Genomic DNA, 17,357 nt, shown 5'->3' on the forward strand with positions numbered 1-17,357 from the left:
ATATAAGTTGAGTAATTCGGACGGTTAAGTTTGTGCCACATAATGATATATGATATAATAATACACTTATTTTCTTATGATAAAGAGTATTTATCTAGCTTTCCCTAAATAAAATGTTTTCGTGAATAACTGCGGTTCATTTATTTCTGATTTCACCCTTTTATTTTGGTTAGTTTTGTAACTTTTGTTTTTCTCTAAAATATTTTTAGGCAGTTCATTTACTTCTGATTTTACTATAAGTTTTTTGGGTGGTTAATACTTTTGGTTTTAATCTTACACTACAATAAAAGTCGCTATATGACTTGGCTCTAGGGTGGTGCCTTGGGTATTAGCCTAGCTGATTATTATTATTATCGATTATTATTGTCTGTTCATTTAACTTTTAATTTTACACAAATATTTGCTTGTGGTTCATTTACTTCTGATATTACTCAAATTATTTTTGGGCAGTTCATTTACTTCTGATTTTACTCAAATTCATTTTTGTCGGTTCATTTACTTCTGATTTAACTTTTATCATATTTGTTTGCAGTTACTTTACTTCTGAAGATTGGAATTCTTGATACGTTAAGTTACTACTGATTTCCTTTATTTTACTTTTGCCCAACTCCTATACTTCTGATATTACTCAAATTATTTTTGGACGGTTCATTTACTTCTGATTTTATTCAAATTATTTTTGTCCGGTTCATTTACTTCTGATATTACTTTAAAAAAATTTGGTCGGTTCATTTACTTCTGATTTTACTCAAATTATTTTCGGTTGGTTCATTTACTTCTGATTTTACTCAAATTATTTTTGATTTGTTCATTTACATCTATTTTACTCAAATTATTTTTGGGGCGGTTCATTTACTTCTGATTTTACTCAAATTATTTTTGAATTGTTCATTTACTTCTGATTTTACTCTAAATTATTTTGTGGATGTTCATTTACTTCTGATTTTACTCAAATTATTTTTGAGCGGTTCATTTACTTCTGTTTTTACTCAATCATATTTGTTTGCAGTTCCTTTACTTCTGAAAATTGGAATTTTTGATCAGTTAAATTACTACTGATTTCTTTATTTTATTTTTACCCCGCTTATTTACTTCTGATTTCACTATAAAATATGTCGGTGGTGATAGCGTGAAACCAGATTATGAGCCGTGGCGAACTTGTTACTCTCGTTCTCTCATCGTAGTTCGTCCCGTTGTGTTTAACTAAAAGATTATCATAAGAGACTTTTGATAATCAATACATAAATTTATCCTTCCAAGACTTTTTTGCCAAAAGTCCTCCGCTTTCCAACTTCTTTTACAAAAAAAATTATCCACATCAGCAGCCCTATGACGTTGCTCTCGATAATTCGGTTACCACTTCCCGTCGGTAGTGTAGAGGTCAAATGTAGGTCAAGGGTGTTCTTTGGACCGCTCACGGCTGGCCACAAACTCATCGGGTTTATGATGAGTTAAATGGGATAATGCATTTACTACCACGCCCGGTCCAACTTGCATTTTTACTCTTTAGCAGTAGTTCTTTCTGGTTGCCCGTAGTGGTGTTCGAGCGTTTCTTGTACCATAAGTAACGTAACAAAAATAAGTATGACCCCGAAAAAGACAAATTATCTTTCGTAGGAATTCGCACAGAACGAAGCTTTATATTATTACCCATTTTGGCTTAAGGTTTAAACTGGTCTGAGGTTGGTCCCAAACTTTACTCATATTCGACTCACACTGGTCCCGAACTGGTCATAATCGTCTCTCGAACTGGTTTAAGACTGGTCCCAAACTGGTCATAACCGTGTCTTGAACTGGTATGAGACTGGTCCCGAACTTGAATCAGATTCGACTCGCACTGGTCTCGAGCTGGTAATGATCGTGTCTCAAACTGGTTTAAGACTGGTCCCAAACTTGTCATAATCGTGTTTTGAACTGGCCTGAGACTGGTACCAAACTTGAATTAGATCCGACACGCTCTGGCTTTTTTCTGGTCGTAATCAGGTCTCGAACTGGTGTGAGATTGGTCCCGAACTGGTCATTATCGTGTCTCCAACTGGTCTGAGTCTGATCCCGAACCTTACTCAGATCCAACTCGCACTGGTTCTGAACTGGTTATAATCATGTCTAGAACTGGTCTAAGACTGGTCCCAATCTGGTCAAAATCGTGTCTTGAACTGGTCTGAGACTGGTTCCGATCCTTACTCAGTATCGTCCCGAGCTGGTCCCTAGCTGGTATTGAACTGGTCACGAGCTGGTCTCCAGCCTGTCCCGAACTGGTCCAAGATTTATTATATGCCGTTTTGAGAGGTTAACGGTATGAAAATCGTAAGATTATTGATTTACAATTATCTTTTTTTATTTAATATATAACCTAATTTCAGGCTGAACGTTTGGTAAAATAATATTATGAAAATAATAATATTATAATAATATTATTGCGAAATAAATGCTCTTCATTCTATATTCTTTTTCTTCGCTTCAAAGCATTTATCTTTTTTTTTGCCTTCCATTATTCAAATTGTCAACGTACTCTTTGACCCACAGCGCCATCTACCAAAGATCAAAAGAACCGGAGCTAAATAATATATTTGGCCCCAATTCGAATACTAACAAGATAAGTTGGTCGTTGATACTGTCTCGTAGATACATTCGTCGGTCATCTTAATGTGATAGCGACATTACGAGTGTAACGATTAGGATTTAGCGATTATTTTAAATATTGACTAGTGTTAATTTTAATAATTATATATCGTTTCATCAAGAAAGTCATTATTTCTAAGTTTAAATAAATACCATGTTAAATCGATCCGCGGGTACTTTGATCTAAGGGAACCAATGAGGTACCTCAATGATTTGATTGATGTTTAAGGGGATGGAGGTTACTGCTAGAGTCAATTATTAAACTTAATTATCTTTGAAAACCTTGGATTTTCCCTACATACATGTTTGAAACCAATTTCAAATATAAAATGATCCTATATTTTCCTATTTCAAATAGAAATGATCCTTTACTTTCCTTTTTCAAATAGAAATTATCCTATATTTTCCTATTTCAACTAGAAATTATCTTAAACGTTCCTATTTCAAATAGAAATTATCATAAATTTTCCTATTTCAAATAGAAATTATCCTATACGTTCCTATTTCAAATAGAAATTATCCTATACGTTCCTATTTCAAATATAAATTATCCTATATTTTCCTATTTCAAATAGAAATTATCCTTTATTTTCCTATTTCAAATAGAAATTATCCTTTATTTTCCTATTTCAAATAGAAGTTATCCTTTATTTTCCAATCTCAACTAGAAATTATCTTAAACGTTCCCATTTCAAATATAAATCATCTTATACTATCCTATTTCAAATAAAAATCATCTTATACTATCCTATTTCAAATAAAAATCATCTTATACTATCCTATTTCAAATAAAAATGATCCTGTACTTTCCAATTTTAAATATAAATTATCCCATATTTACAAAAAGATATCTCGTGGTAAATCCTAGAAGATTTTTCGAGCTTTTCTGTCGTCACTGTGTTTGTAAATGAACACCGAAAATAATTAAATAAAATATCCTTACTCTGTAGTTGAGTTTTGAGTCGCAAATGTGCATTTTTCATTTTAAATTACTAGACGGCTAATTATGTATTAAACAATTTCTGAGACACATTAATATTATAATTATCCTAAAAGCCATTTTTCTAAATTAGAATATTATCTTAAATTTTTCCAAGCTAGCGTATGGTTTCTTGAAAATGGATGATTTGGCTGGCAATTGCGAGTAAGATGCGGAGCTTCTATAAAATAGAAGCGGGTGCTCCTTTTGAAATTTGGGATGCCGATTCCGTATAAGGATATGGACCCCTCAGTAGCACCCTACAACAACCCCCACATCAATTTGTCGAAAATCGTCTACGGCATACCAATTTTTAGGTTTGAAACGAGTGTTGGCTTATGTTCCCCCCTGACAATTTCGTCTGGCGCTGACCATAGCGAAATTCAGTTTGTCTGGTCCTAATTTGATTTGTAGTTTTTTGTCGGTCCTATTTTTATTTGGTAGTTTCTATTTCAGACGTCGTTAATTTAACTCAAATTTCCAGTGACTATTTTAACCTATTAGTTTCAAGTAGAGGCTTTATTAACCGTATAAATGTATTGAAATTTCCAAGTTTTAACACGTATGACCATAAGTGTATAAGATTTTTACATAAGTGTGACAATTCCTATTCTTCACATGCCATAAATGTATTGAAATTTCAAAAATTTAACACGTATGACTATAAGTGTATAATATTGTTACATAAGTGTGACAATTCCTATTCTTCACATGCCATAAATGTATTGAAATTTCAAAGTTTTAACACGTATGACTATAAGTGTATAATATTGTTACATAAGTGTGACAATTCCTATTCTTCACGTGCCATAAATTTAGATAACTATGACCGGCGCCAGCTAATTTAGTTTAGACCGTGTTTCTATGACGTAATACATTTTACAACCTGAAATATTGCTTTTAACGTGACTGATAGCTCCTTTCTGCGCCTGGCTTGCTTTAAATAAAGCGTCTATTTTAAAACGTAAATATAAATCGTTCAGATTTTAGGATTTCATTAATTTTTTAACCTAATTAAAATATGTAAAATTGACGTAAATAATTTTAAAAGCGCGTTAATATACCTTTCCCATATTGTATTTATTTAATTATATCATAAGTAATGTAATAATTATAAGTATTACACTTTTGTTTTATTTATTTATACCATAAGTAATGTAATAATTATAAGTATTACACTTTTGTTTTATTTATTTATACCATAAGTAATGTATATAAGTAAGTATGACATTTTTATTGTTTTAATGCTATTTTTCATACCGAATCTATTTTTTTCCAAGCTTCAATTGTAACTTAATTGCAACAGAATTGAGTATTATTATTACTATAAGTGTATATTATTATTACATAAGTATGACACTTCCTATTCTTCACACGCAAAAGCTTTACTGAGAGCAATTCACAAGACAGACTGCATTACGGGCTTGTCGCCGTTTTGCGTCCACCTGCTAAGGCGTCACACGTAACCTTTGACAGCGCCTCGCTAGGGGGAGATATTTTCTTCTTGTGATGACGTCACTCCGTTACTAGCTCTTAGTAAAATATTCCTTAAAATGACAAACTTATGGAACAATATTTTAGACTTAGGTATGATCATACGTAACATAATATCTTAAGTATTCCATAATAGCCTTTTCTTTAAAGAACCATTTTCACGGCTAATGACGTAACTGCGTCCATTGGAAGTTAGTGAGGCGGGTTTTGAAAACATCCATAATTTCTCGCACGAGTCTGGCTTTGACCAATTCTAAAGTTCCGCTCGTGCGTCGCGATCACAAGATTTGGTTTATATAGTAACCTTTTCAACGACACAAGGAGGATAAGAATTTGGCCGTTTACGGTCCACAGATTGTATACTCACAAGGGGGGTACGCGAGATGTTTATGCCCGATTTTGTACAAAATCGAGCGTGATGTAGAGCTATATGAGATATTAAATTACGCAAAAGGAGACGTTGCACTACCCATTCGATTTGCCATGGCTAGTGCTCGGCATTGTTTATTTCTTTATCCACAAATTTTCCGATTTGTTTAAAAACGTTGGTAAAAAGAATATCATTTGAACTTATTTAATTGTTTTTTACAAAACCAAGCATTTATTTGAATAAAAGTGGTATTTATTTAAATAATTGTTGGTTTTATTTAAATAATAGGCTTATTCACTTTCGATTATTTAAACATTTTACAAGTTTTATTCAACTATAACCAATATATTGGTTATTTAAATAAATATTATATAAATTTATCCGAACTTATTTTATTCATGGATAAAAATTAATTGACTGCCGACCTCTAGCCATGGCAACCGAAAATCTTTTTGACCACTTAAAACAAAAATAAAATTGTTTCCTTGTTTTACCAAAAAATTCTTACAATTTTACACCAAAAAGTTCCAATTTACCCAAACTTGATGAAATTTACCTAAATGTGTTCTAAATTACCCATTTCGTGATTTTAATTTTTTTTAAAAAAAATTCCTGTGAAACTGAGAAAATCCCATGCTTTTTTAAATTGATTTTTTTTTGTTTTAAGTGGTCAAAAACTTTTCGGTTGCCATGGCAAATCGAATCGGTAGTGCAACGTCTCCTTTTGGGAAATTTCATATCTCATATAGGTCTACATTACGCCCGATTTTGAACAAAATCGGTAATAAACACCTAAAAAAAAATTGTATCTTAATTTTGAAATTGTAAATTATCATTTATATTTTATTCGTTTTCTTAACTCGAACATTTTTATCTAGGGATGTGACGAAAATCAAAATCGTAACACTTCCCAATTCACGTATATGTTTTTCGCGAAACAAGGCGGATAATTAAAAACTATTCTGCGCACAAATTCCCCCAGCATTCGATTCTACGTGTGCAGAGCTCTTTAGCGAAATATCCACACCTGCGGTGTAGGCTTACAACTTTTCGACGCGAGTAGGGGTTCGAAGCTAGGTTATCTGTTGTCGGGTTTTATTCCAATTTGTTAAACTATTTTATTTAAGTTTGTTATACGCAATTGTCAGTAACGAATATTTATATTATACACTATATGTTACATAAATGGTTTATATTAGTCACTATATATGACCTGAATGGTTTATATTAATCACTATATGTGACATAAATGTTCTAAATTAGTCACTTTATATTACATATATGATTTACATTATAAACTAAACCATATATTATGTGTTATCGATTATAATCTATATATTACACGTAATATTGATTATAAACTATATATTACATGTTATATTGATTATAAACTATATATTACATGTAATATTGATTATAAACTATATATTACATGTATTATTGATTATAAACTACATATATTATGTTACTTGTGTAAGATATTTTCGATATATTTTATATTGTATACTATGTTAAATATGTAAGATATTTGCTATATATTATATATCATATTCTTTGTTACATGTGTAAGATATTTACTATATATTTTAGACTATATATATCACATTCTATGTTACACGTGTAAGATATTTACTATATATTATAGACTTTATATTATATATTATGTTCTATGTTACACGTGTAAGATATTTACTATATATTATAGACTTTATATTATATATTATATTCTATGTTACACGTGTAAGATATTTACTATATGTTATAGACTTTATATTATATATTATATTCTATGTTACACGTGTAAGATACTTATTTTATATTATATACTGTTGCATATGTAAGATACTTATTATATATTATATACTGTTGCATATGTAAGATATTTTCTATATATTTTCTATTTTATACTATGTTACACGTGTAAGATATTTACTGTATATTATAGACTATATGTTATATATTATATTCTATAATACATGTGTAAGATATTTACTATACATAATATACTATATATTATATATTACACGAGTAAGATATGTATTATATATTATATTATATGTTACACGTGTAAGATATTTACTATATATTATAATCTATGTTACACGTGTAAGATATTTACTATATATTATATTCTATGTTACACGTGTAAGATATTTACTATATATTATATTCAATGTTACACGTGTAAGATATTTACTATATATTATATTCTATGTTACACGTGTAAGATATTTACTATATATTATAGACTGTATATGATCGTAAAGAAATGTAATTAATTTTTCAATCCGGGAAAATAGCACTTTATGGAAAGTCCCCTCGCGTAGGTAATCCCTCTCCTTTAGTCTTCCTCCAAGGCGACGCTGGCCGTTTGGGAGCCTGTAGCGGAGAGAGATGGTAGCGCGCGCGCCGTTTGGTAGTTCTGGCCGACGGGGGGACGGGGGGGGAGTAGGGGGCATATTTTCTTGGCTTCTCCGCGGTTGGTTCCGTCAGTTTGTGCTGGGAAGTCGAATCGGCAGCCTCGCGTGTTTTCCCCGTCACAGAATTCTCGGCGCGTTCCGCCAACGTATCGCGTCGCTCTCTCTCTCTGTAAGCGCTCAGTTCGCGTCAGTCGGATTTTTGCGTTTCTAGAAAAGTATCCCTACGCGCGGTATTCGGGTGAAGTCGAACCGGTCAGGGGCTGCTCATTTTTCGCGTCTCGTGTGTCGACGATGATCAGTACGTAACGATAAGTTATCGCTACTACTTGAATATACGAGTCTTATATTATTTATAGTTGTAATTTTAAGAGAGTTATTAACAAAATAAAAATAACGCCGGTTGTGCGGTTGTAAATTGTTGTTTTTTTTCGAAAGAATTATGGGTATACCAGGTAAGCGATATTTCCGATTTTGTATTATTGGCGAATTAATTTTCAAACTTCATACTGAATGATCGCTTTTAGTCGAGTCATTTTTCTGGTTAGATAAAAGTTTAAATGACTCCTTGTGCTTAAATCGTGATTAAATATGGTAAATAAGTATTAATTAAAGATAATTTAAGTCGTATCAATCCAGATTTCATCCTTTTCTATCTCGATTTCATCCTTTTCTATCTCGATTTCATCCTTTTCTATCTCGATTGCATCCTTTTCTATCTCGATTGCATCCTTTTCTATCTCAATTTCATCCTTTTCTATCTCGATTTCATCCTTTTCTATCTCGATTTCATCCTTTTCTATCTCGATTGCATCCTTTTCTATCTCGATTTCATCCTTTTCTATCTCGATTTCATCCTTTTCTATCTCGATTTCATCCTTTTCTATCTCAATTTCATCCTTTTCTATCTCAATTTCATCCTTTTCTATCTCAATTTCATCCTTTTCTATCCCGATTTCATCCTTTTCTATCCCGATTTCATCCTTTTCTATCCGATTTCATCCTTTTCTATCCCGATTTCATCCTTTTCTGTTCTGATTTCATCCTTTTTTATCGCAATTTCAATAATTCCATCGCGACTTCAGTCATTTCATCGCGACTTCAGTCATTTCATCGCGACTTCAGTCATTTCATCGCGACTTCAGTCATTTCATCGCGACTTCAGTCATTTCATCGCGTTTTCAGTCATTTCATCGCGACTTCAGTTATTTCATCGCGACTTCAGTCATTTCATCGCGATTTTAGTCATTTCATCGCGATTTTAGTCATTACCATCGCGATTTTAGTCATTACCATCGCGATTTTAGTCATTACCATCGCGACTATAGTCATTTCATCGCGACTATAGTCATTTCATCGCGATTTTAGTCATTTCATTGCGATTTTAGTCATTTCATTGCGATTTTAGTCATTTCATCACGACCAGTCATTTCATTGCGACTTTAGTCACTTCATCGCGACTTTAGTCACTTCATCGCGACTTTAGTCATGTCATCGCGACTTTAGTCATTTCATCGCGACTTTAGTCATTTCATCGCGACTTTAGTCATGTCATCGCGACTTTAGTCATTTCATCGCGACTTTAGTCATTTCATCGCGACTTTAGTCATTTCATCGCGACTTCAGTCATTTCATCGCGATTACAATCATTTTGTCACGATTTATAATAATAATAATAATAATAACCAGCTAGGCTAATACCCAAGGCACCACCTTAGGCCTAATTCCTCAAGCTACTTTTAAAGCCATTAATTCAGTTGGCCGGGTTACAATGCGTAGGAGGGTGGTGGCAAGCCCTTCATGCCAAGGGAGCCAACAGCTCCCTTCATCGATTTAATTACGATTTAATCACGATTGACTACATTTAATCTTAATTTTGTGATTTCCAGCCATTAATCTCAAAGGTCCTGCTATGATTGGTGAGGTTTGACTAACCCAATGCATTAAGATATTAACATAAAATAAAAACAACCACTTTTGCATAGTAAAATTTTTTTAAACACACTTCACACCTGATGATGCTACCGAACGGCAGCGAAACTAGTCGTGACCAACGTTTTTAAATAAAATGTTTAAAAAAGAATTACTATGCAAAAGTGGTTGTTTTTATTTTATTTTAATGTCCTGCTATGACACTGTTTTGACAGACTTTGGTTGCGATAGCGATTTCAAAATTATTGTAAAGTCAATTTTGTTTAAAAGCGTATTTTATGCATCGAAACATTCAGTATGAAGTTATTTAACTTAAGTTAATATTAAGTTTGAAAAATGTATGTCTGTTTAAAAAGTGTAAATTTTCTTGAGTCGTGCTGATGTGTGTATATCTGCAGAGAACTGAAAAATGTCAACGGTTTCGTATCGAATTGTCTAGATTTTCTTCATTTGTTTACCACGGATTATATAAGTATTTCTGGCGAAAACCGCGTTGCGTTTTTTCGTGTTTTCGATACTTTTCGTCATCGAAGCTATAAACGTCAAAATAATAAAACATACTTCAAATTTTTAACCAACATCAGAAGTTTATCATTTGGTGAAATAAATTTACTATAAACTTTTGGCGACATAGATTTTTACATACCTTTGGTGAAATAAATTTACTATAAACTTTTGGCGAAATAGATTTTTACATACCTTTGGTGAAATAAATTTACTATAAACTTTTGACGAAATAGATTTTTACATACCTTTGGTGAAATAAATTTACTATAAACTTTTGGCGAAATAGATTTATTACAAACTTTTAGCGAAATATATTTTTACATAACCTTTGTTGAAAAATATTTACTATAAACGTTTGACGAAATAGATTTATTTTAAACTTTTGGCGAAATAGATTTTTACATACCTTTGGTGAAATAGATTTTTGTAAACTTCCGGTAACACCTAAGTTTGGGAGCTAACCTATAGTTCAAACGTTCTATGAAATCTTGATAAAGTATAAAATGTTGAAGTTTCTCTAAGTATTTTGATAGAAAATACATGTACCTCGACTTTACAGAAACGTAACTTCAACTTTTTACAAAAATTTGTGTACGAAAAATTTCCTTAATATATATTTTTGATGAACGGATTCCTATATCACATAGCGAGTAGTGTAAACATTTCCATAGAAAATATCTCGATTTATCGCTATAGAAAATAAAAAAATATTTTAAATTATATAGAATTGAAGTGGATAATTTTCTTGAATTTCTAAGTGCATTTATGTTAAAATATAAATGGTTATTAAGAACTAATCGTTTAATTCGGCAAAAGTCCAATATAATTATATAAGTTTAAAAATTATTTTCTTTAGGGTTATCAATAATTTAAAATTTGTGTCTGATTTAGTCTTTTTAGCTAAGTGCCTGCCATATCATAATTTAGACATTGATTAAATTTATTACGCAATTCCTCAAGAGATAATAGTGTTTAATTAATTAATTAATTGCTAAATAACAATAAAATATTAATATTATTAACATTTATTATTATCAATATTATTATAAATGGTTGGTTTCGTGTTAACTGTTTTATAGTACAAAATTCTATTCTATCAGATTCTATTCTATAAAATATGTTAAATAAAATCAAGAAATACTCGATAAATACGACACTTATGAATAGTAATAATTATTATTAATAAGTATCGTGTTAATTTATTAATAGGTCAGTCGAAAACGTGGCCCTTATTTTTTAATATTCATTTTAAAATAATAATAATAATAATTATTTATTCCATTATAAAATATAATTAATCAATAAATCCATCGAAGAGTATTATTCTTTTCTATACAATAGGTTAAGTAAAATAAAACAATGCTCGAAAATTACAATACTTATTAATAATAATAATTATTATTAAGTATATTGCAAAATATTTAATACGCCTTTCGAAATCGTGGTATTTATTTTTCTTAATATTCATAATAAAAATATTAATAGTAATCATCATATTTATTATTATTAATAAAATTTATTAATAAGTCCATCCAAAAGTATTCTATTTAAAATTATTAGTAAAATAAGTAACACCCGAAAAATGCGATTCTTAATTATGAAATGAATGAAATGAAATGAAATTTAATGTGCACCAAAACAATACTAGTTACAGCATCAGCAAGTTGATACACAATGTAAGAAAAATAAATAAGGAAAAAACGAGAAGGTTAAAAGATTTTATAAACACAATTAGAATGAAAATATATACAATAGTTACAAATGTTTAGAGAGTGTCTTAAAGCTAGTGAGGTTGGAGTAATAATAATAATAATAATAATAATACTAATAATAATAATATTAAGTATCGTGTTAATTTATTAATACGTCAGTCGAAAACGTGGTACTTATTTTTCTTAATATTCATCATCATAATAATAAAAATAATAGTTTTTAATAAATTTAGTAAACGGCAAACTTAATTCCGCCAATCCAAACTCATTCTGTTTATCGCCGGCTCTTACACCACCGCGCGCGCTCTCCGTTACTGTTTAAATATGAGAGGATCAGAATTTGAGAGGAGGGAGAATGGTATGAAACGGTATGGGAGAAGCTATAGCAACAACAGATGCTCCGTTAATGACGCGCAAAGCGGGGGCCGGGATACAATTCGCTCCAGATATAATTGGTGTGTAGCTCTATTTCGAATTCTGTCCTTCGTAAAAGTAGGAAATCTATGTGTGTGGGGGGGGGGAGTAGGTTGGGATTCTTAATCCCCCTCCATATATCCGCGCGGCTCATTTCGGTGGGCTTCCCAACTAGGCACGTTCGGTAATAAATTATTCCAGAACTACGATGAAACTTTTCGCTTGTTCAATTTGGTCGTGCTCTCGCTGCGGAGGTAGGGTGATGGTTCCACGATATCCTCTTCCTTCTGAGAGAGTCAGGCAGACTCTCCTCGAATCCCCGAGGAAGCTCCAGCTCACCATCCCCACTACTTGCTGCTCTCCATTCTTCGCTATTTCTTTCATCCATACCGAATAGAGGTTCTCTTCCCATCTATTCAGATTTTTATTTTGGCAGCTATATACTCCCTCTAAGAAGGGAGTATTCGTCTTTCTATATTGCCCATATTCCTTCAGAAAGTTTTCTATAGAAATTCTATAGTATTCGTTACGGAAACCTATAGAAATTATATAGTGTTCTATAAGGAATCCTATAGAAATTATATAGTGTTGTATACGGAATCCTATAGAAATTATATAGTGTGTATACGGAATCCTATAGAAATTATATAGTGTTGTATACGGAATCCTATAGAAATTATATAGTGTGTATACGGAATCCTATAGAAATTATATAGTGTTGTATACGGAATCCTATAGAAATTATATAGTGTTGTATACGGAATCCTATAGAAATTATATAGTGTTGTATACGGAATCCTATAGAAATTATATAGTGTGTATACGGAATCCTATATAAATTATATAGTGTTGTATACGGAATCCTATATAAATTATATAGTGTTGTATACGGAATCCTATAGAAATTATATAGTGTTGTATACGGAATCCTATAGAAATTATATAGTGTTGTATACGGAATCCTATAGAAATTATATAGTGTGTATACGGAATCCTATAGAAATTATATAGTGTGTATACGGAATCCTATAGAAATTATATAGTGTTGTATACGGAATCCTATAGAAATTATATAGTGTTGTATACGGAATCCTATAGAAATTATATAATGTGTATACGGAATCCTATAGAAATTATATAGTGTGTATACGGAATCCTATAGAAATTATATAGTGTTGTATACGGAATCCTATGCATTTCTATAGTATTTGGTTAGAAAACTTATAGTATTGTATACGGAATCCAATCAATTTCTATAGTAAAATTATTACTGTCTACCGAATGCTGCTAAAAATTTCGCAATTTCGATAATACCGACGTTTTATAGCAAATTTAAGCTTAACCAAAGCTTAAGCTTAAGCCAAAGCGAGAAGCTTACAAACTACTGGATTTTCGTCTCTTATCAAGAAAAATAGGCTGCTTAGCAGACGAAAATCCAGTAGTTTTTGAGCTTCTCCCTTTTGCCGCTACACGGCTCTATGTAAACCTAAAAGGCTAATTGGTTGACAAACGATTTCACGATTCCACAAACTCGGGGGATTGGTAGACCTTCATGTAACTTGAAAAATCCTAAAGGGAATTTATTCAATGGGTAACGGTTTTGCCATGGCAACGAAAAATGTTTTTGACAACATCAAATGGAAATGTTTCCTCTTTAAGCCATATCATTTCATTTTCACCCATTGGGTTCAATTTGATCAAAATGTGATCAATTTTGATTTTTTTCGTGAATTTTTATTTTGTTTTATAATTTCGGTATTTTAAATTTTTTTAAATTTTTTAAAATCTATCACAGGGGTGACCCTTGGAATCGGTCCAAATCCCATGTTATTTTCAATGGGAAAATTACCATTTTATGTTGTCAAAAACATTTTTTGTTGCCATGGCAAAACCGTTACCCATTGAATAAATTCCCTTTAGGATTTTTCAAGTTACATGAAGGTCTACCAATCCCTCGAGTTTGAACAAAATCGGTGTGTAACACCTCGGGTCGTCTCCTTGTTAGTTTCGCTAATGATAGGTAGCGCCATGGTCAAGAGTGGATATTTAAGTAAATTTCAGCTTCACGGCAATTGTTACAGATGACGAATTCGGAGGTTACGAATTAATATTGGAAAAAGTTAATTTTTTTTCGAAACCATTCCTATCTGTACTGCGCAGGTTATTTTGACATATGCTTTATCGTAAAACAAAACAGTGGCGTTGGTTTATTCAGTAATTTATTATCGCTCTCAGGCTACAATAATTCTATAACCGCTTCTGTTTTATCGCTTTTAAGTACGAAGGGGCCAGAACTAGGTTAAGACCGATTTGAAATATATAGATATAATTGCAATCCCCTACTCATTAATGGGTTACCTTTAAAAAAAAAATATTTCAATGCGGTGAAATAACGGTATTTTAATGTTAAGTTATTATTCCAATCTGTTGGGTCATTATAACCTTCTACAATAAAACTTTTTTCCTATTTCTGATAGTTTCGGAATTTTTTAGGCTTTTCCTGTTGCATTTATATCTTTAGATATCAAAATCTACGAAGTTAAATATAACTTGAAAAATTACAGAAATCTTCTATCGCTCAATTACCAATTATCAAACCAAATTCCTGTTAAAAAACATGGATTTTGACTTCATAAGTACTAGAAAACCAAAATTTCCCTGTAATTTTAATGGAATTTATCCTATAATTACCTGTAGTTTTAATGGAATTATCCTATAATTTCTGGTAAGTTTAATGGAATTATCCTATATTTTTATCTAATTTTAATGGAATTATCCTATAATTTCTGGTAAGTTTAATGGAATTATCCTATATTTTTATCTAATTTTAATGGAATTTATCCTATAATTCCCTGTAATTTTAATGGAATTTATCCTATAATTTCCTGTAAGTTTTAATGGAATTATCCTATAATTTACTGTAAGTTTTAATGGAATTATCCTATAATTTCCTGTAAGTTTTAATGGAATTATCCTATAATTTCCTGTAAGTTTAATGGAATTTTCCTATATTTTTATCTAATTTTAATGGAATTTTTCCTATAATTTCCTGTAGTTTTAATGGAATATATCCTATAATTTCCTGTAGTTTTAATGGAATTTATCCTATAATTTCCTGTAAGTTTAATGGAATTATCCCATATTTTTATCTAATTTTACAGGAATTTATCCTGTAATTCCCTGTAATTTTAATTGAATTTATCCTATATTTTCCTGTAAGTTTAATGGAATTATTCTATATTTTTATCTATTTCTAATGGCATTTTTTCCTATAATTCCCTGTAAATTTAATGGAATTAATCCTATAATTACCTGTAGTTTTAATGGAATTTATCCTATAATTTTCTGTATGTTTAACGGAATTATGCTATGTTTTTATCTAATTTTAATGGAATTTTTCCTATAATTCCCTGTAATTTTAATGAAATTTATCCTATAATTACCTGTAGTTTTAATGGAATTTATCCTATAATTTCCTGTAAGTTTAATGGAATTATCCTATATTTTTATCTAATTTTAATGGAATTTATTATATAATTTCCTGTAGTTTTAATGGAATTTATCCTATAATTTCCTGTAATTTTGCAAAAAATCTCCTATAAAATCTTATAAATCGGCTACAAATTTCCTATTTTCCTATAAATAAATACATAACTTTCAAAACTAATTATTTTTATTTCTACTTAAAGTTATCTGGATATAACTGTATTTATCCGTATTTTTATGTGAGTTTTAAATCCATTACAAACGTATAATTCGTACGCGTACAGTGCGTAACATTATCTGTGTCAATTTGATCCATGGCCTACGCTGTACATGCAATCTAACCACATATTGATTACTACGCATACTCGCAATGTACGGTTCACATATTTGACAGGTAACTATGGGTTTAGCAATCAAGTTATATAAAATTATAAAAAAATATTCGACTGTTTCTCACGTTTTAAATATCTAAATTAAATTTAATAGCACTCAAAAAGCTGCCACATTTATCTACGTTTTCCATTCAATCCAATAATAAATACATTTTAATTAATTTTGATAAAAGTTTCCGTGTTTATAATATCTCATTTAATTATTATTATATTATTTCAAATTTTTATATAATTTTCTTCGATCGAATTACGTGTAAATGTTTTATTTAATTACATTAAAAATTCAGTATTAATAATCTCCCATTTAATATTTAATGTAAATTTTAAAATATAAATTAAATATTTTCGAATTACTTGCTAATTTGAATTAAATAATTAATTAACCCCATTAAAAATTATATATTTGTATTATCTAATTTAATACTGAAATTATGCTAAATTGTTTCTTGTCCAGACCATTTTTTATTTTACATAATCACCTTTAAAACCGACGAATCTACCCCAAAATTTGTTCTATTTTTATCATTTGGGTAGCGAAGTATCCATGATCTTAGAATGTGTCGAAACGATCGTTTTGACGAGTAAATATTTCACCGCTAGATGGCGAAGCGCCAAATCGTTCCGCATTAATCCAAATTACTTCTCTCTCTCTCTCTCTCTCTTTCCTGATCTCTGTATATATCACTCCGTGTCTACTTGTTTTATTTCCACCATCTAAATAGATAGACAAAACCTGGAGCTATTTGCATGTCTAAACACTGAAATGCGTCTTTGCCAATTTGCAGCGCTCCGTTAAGATGCGTAGTTAATTAATTTAGGCTTCCTCCTTGGCGCGTGGAGAAACAGGACTAGCAAACGGTTTTTCACTTGATAAATGAACCCGTTATCGTTGAAGATAAAATAAATATTCACGACTTGCGTTTCGAAAAACCACATTTCAATTTTTAGTTACATTCCAATATCGTATTTTAATACGGATTTGATTTACGAACCCAATTTTACGTTTCAAATCGCGGTAGGGATCATCCACTG

The 17,357-nt window shown here is 30.8% G+C and overlaps 1 protein-coding gene across 13 annotated transcripts in view; it reads left to right on the plus strand.

The window, feature by feature from the left end:
* Window positions 1–17,357, plus strand: part of LOC149958979 (CUGBP Elav-like family member 1) — a 570,682-nt gene that overhangs the window by 345,784 nt on the left and 207,541 nt on the right. The window contains exon 1 of one of the 13 annotated variants that reach the window (XM_090166348.1): window positions 7,978–8,337. The exons of the other annotated variants lie outside the window; for them this stretch is intronic. The gene's annotated coding sequence lies outside the window, so the exon portion shown is untranslated. Of the gene's footprint in view, window positions 1–7,977; window positions 8,338–17,357 lie in introns of those variants that run through there. 13 annotated transcript variants of the gene reach the window in all.

This window comes from Leiobunum rupestre, chromosome 2, assembly GCF_980474605.1.
Source record: "Leiobunum rupestre chromosome 2, qqLeiRupe1.1.hap1, whole genome shotgun sequence".
NCBI lineage: Eukaryota > Metazoa > Arthropoda > Arachnida > Opiliones > Sclerosomatidae > Leiobunum > Leiobunum rupestre.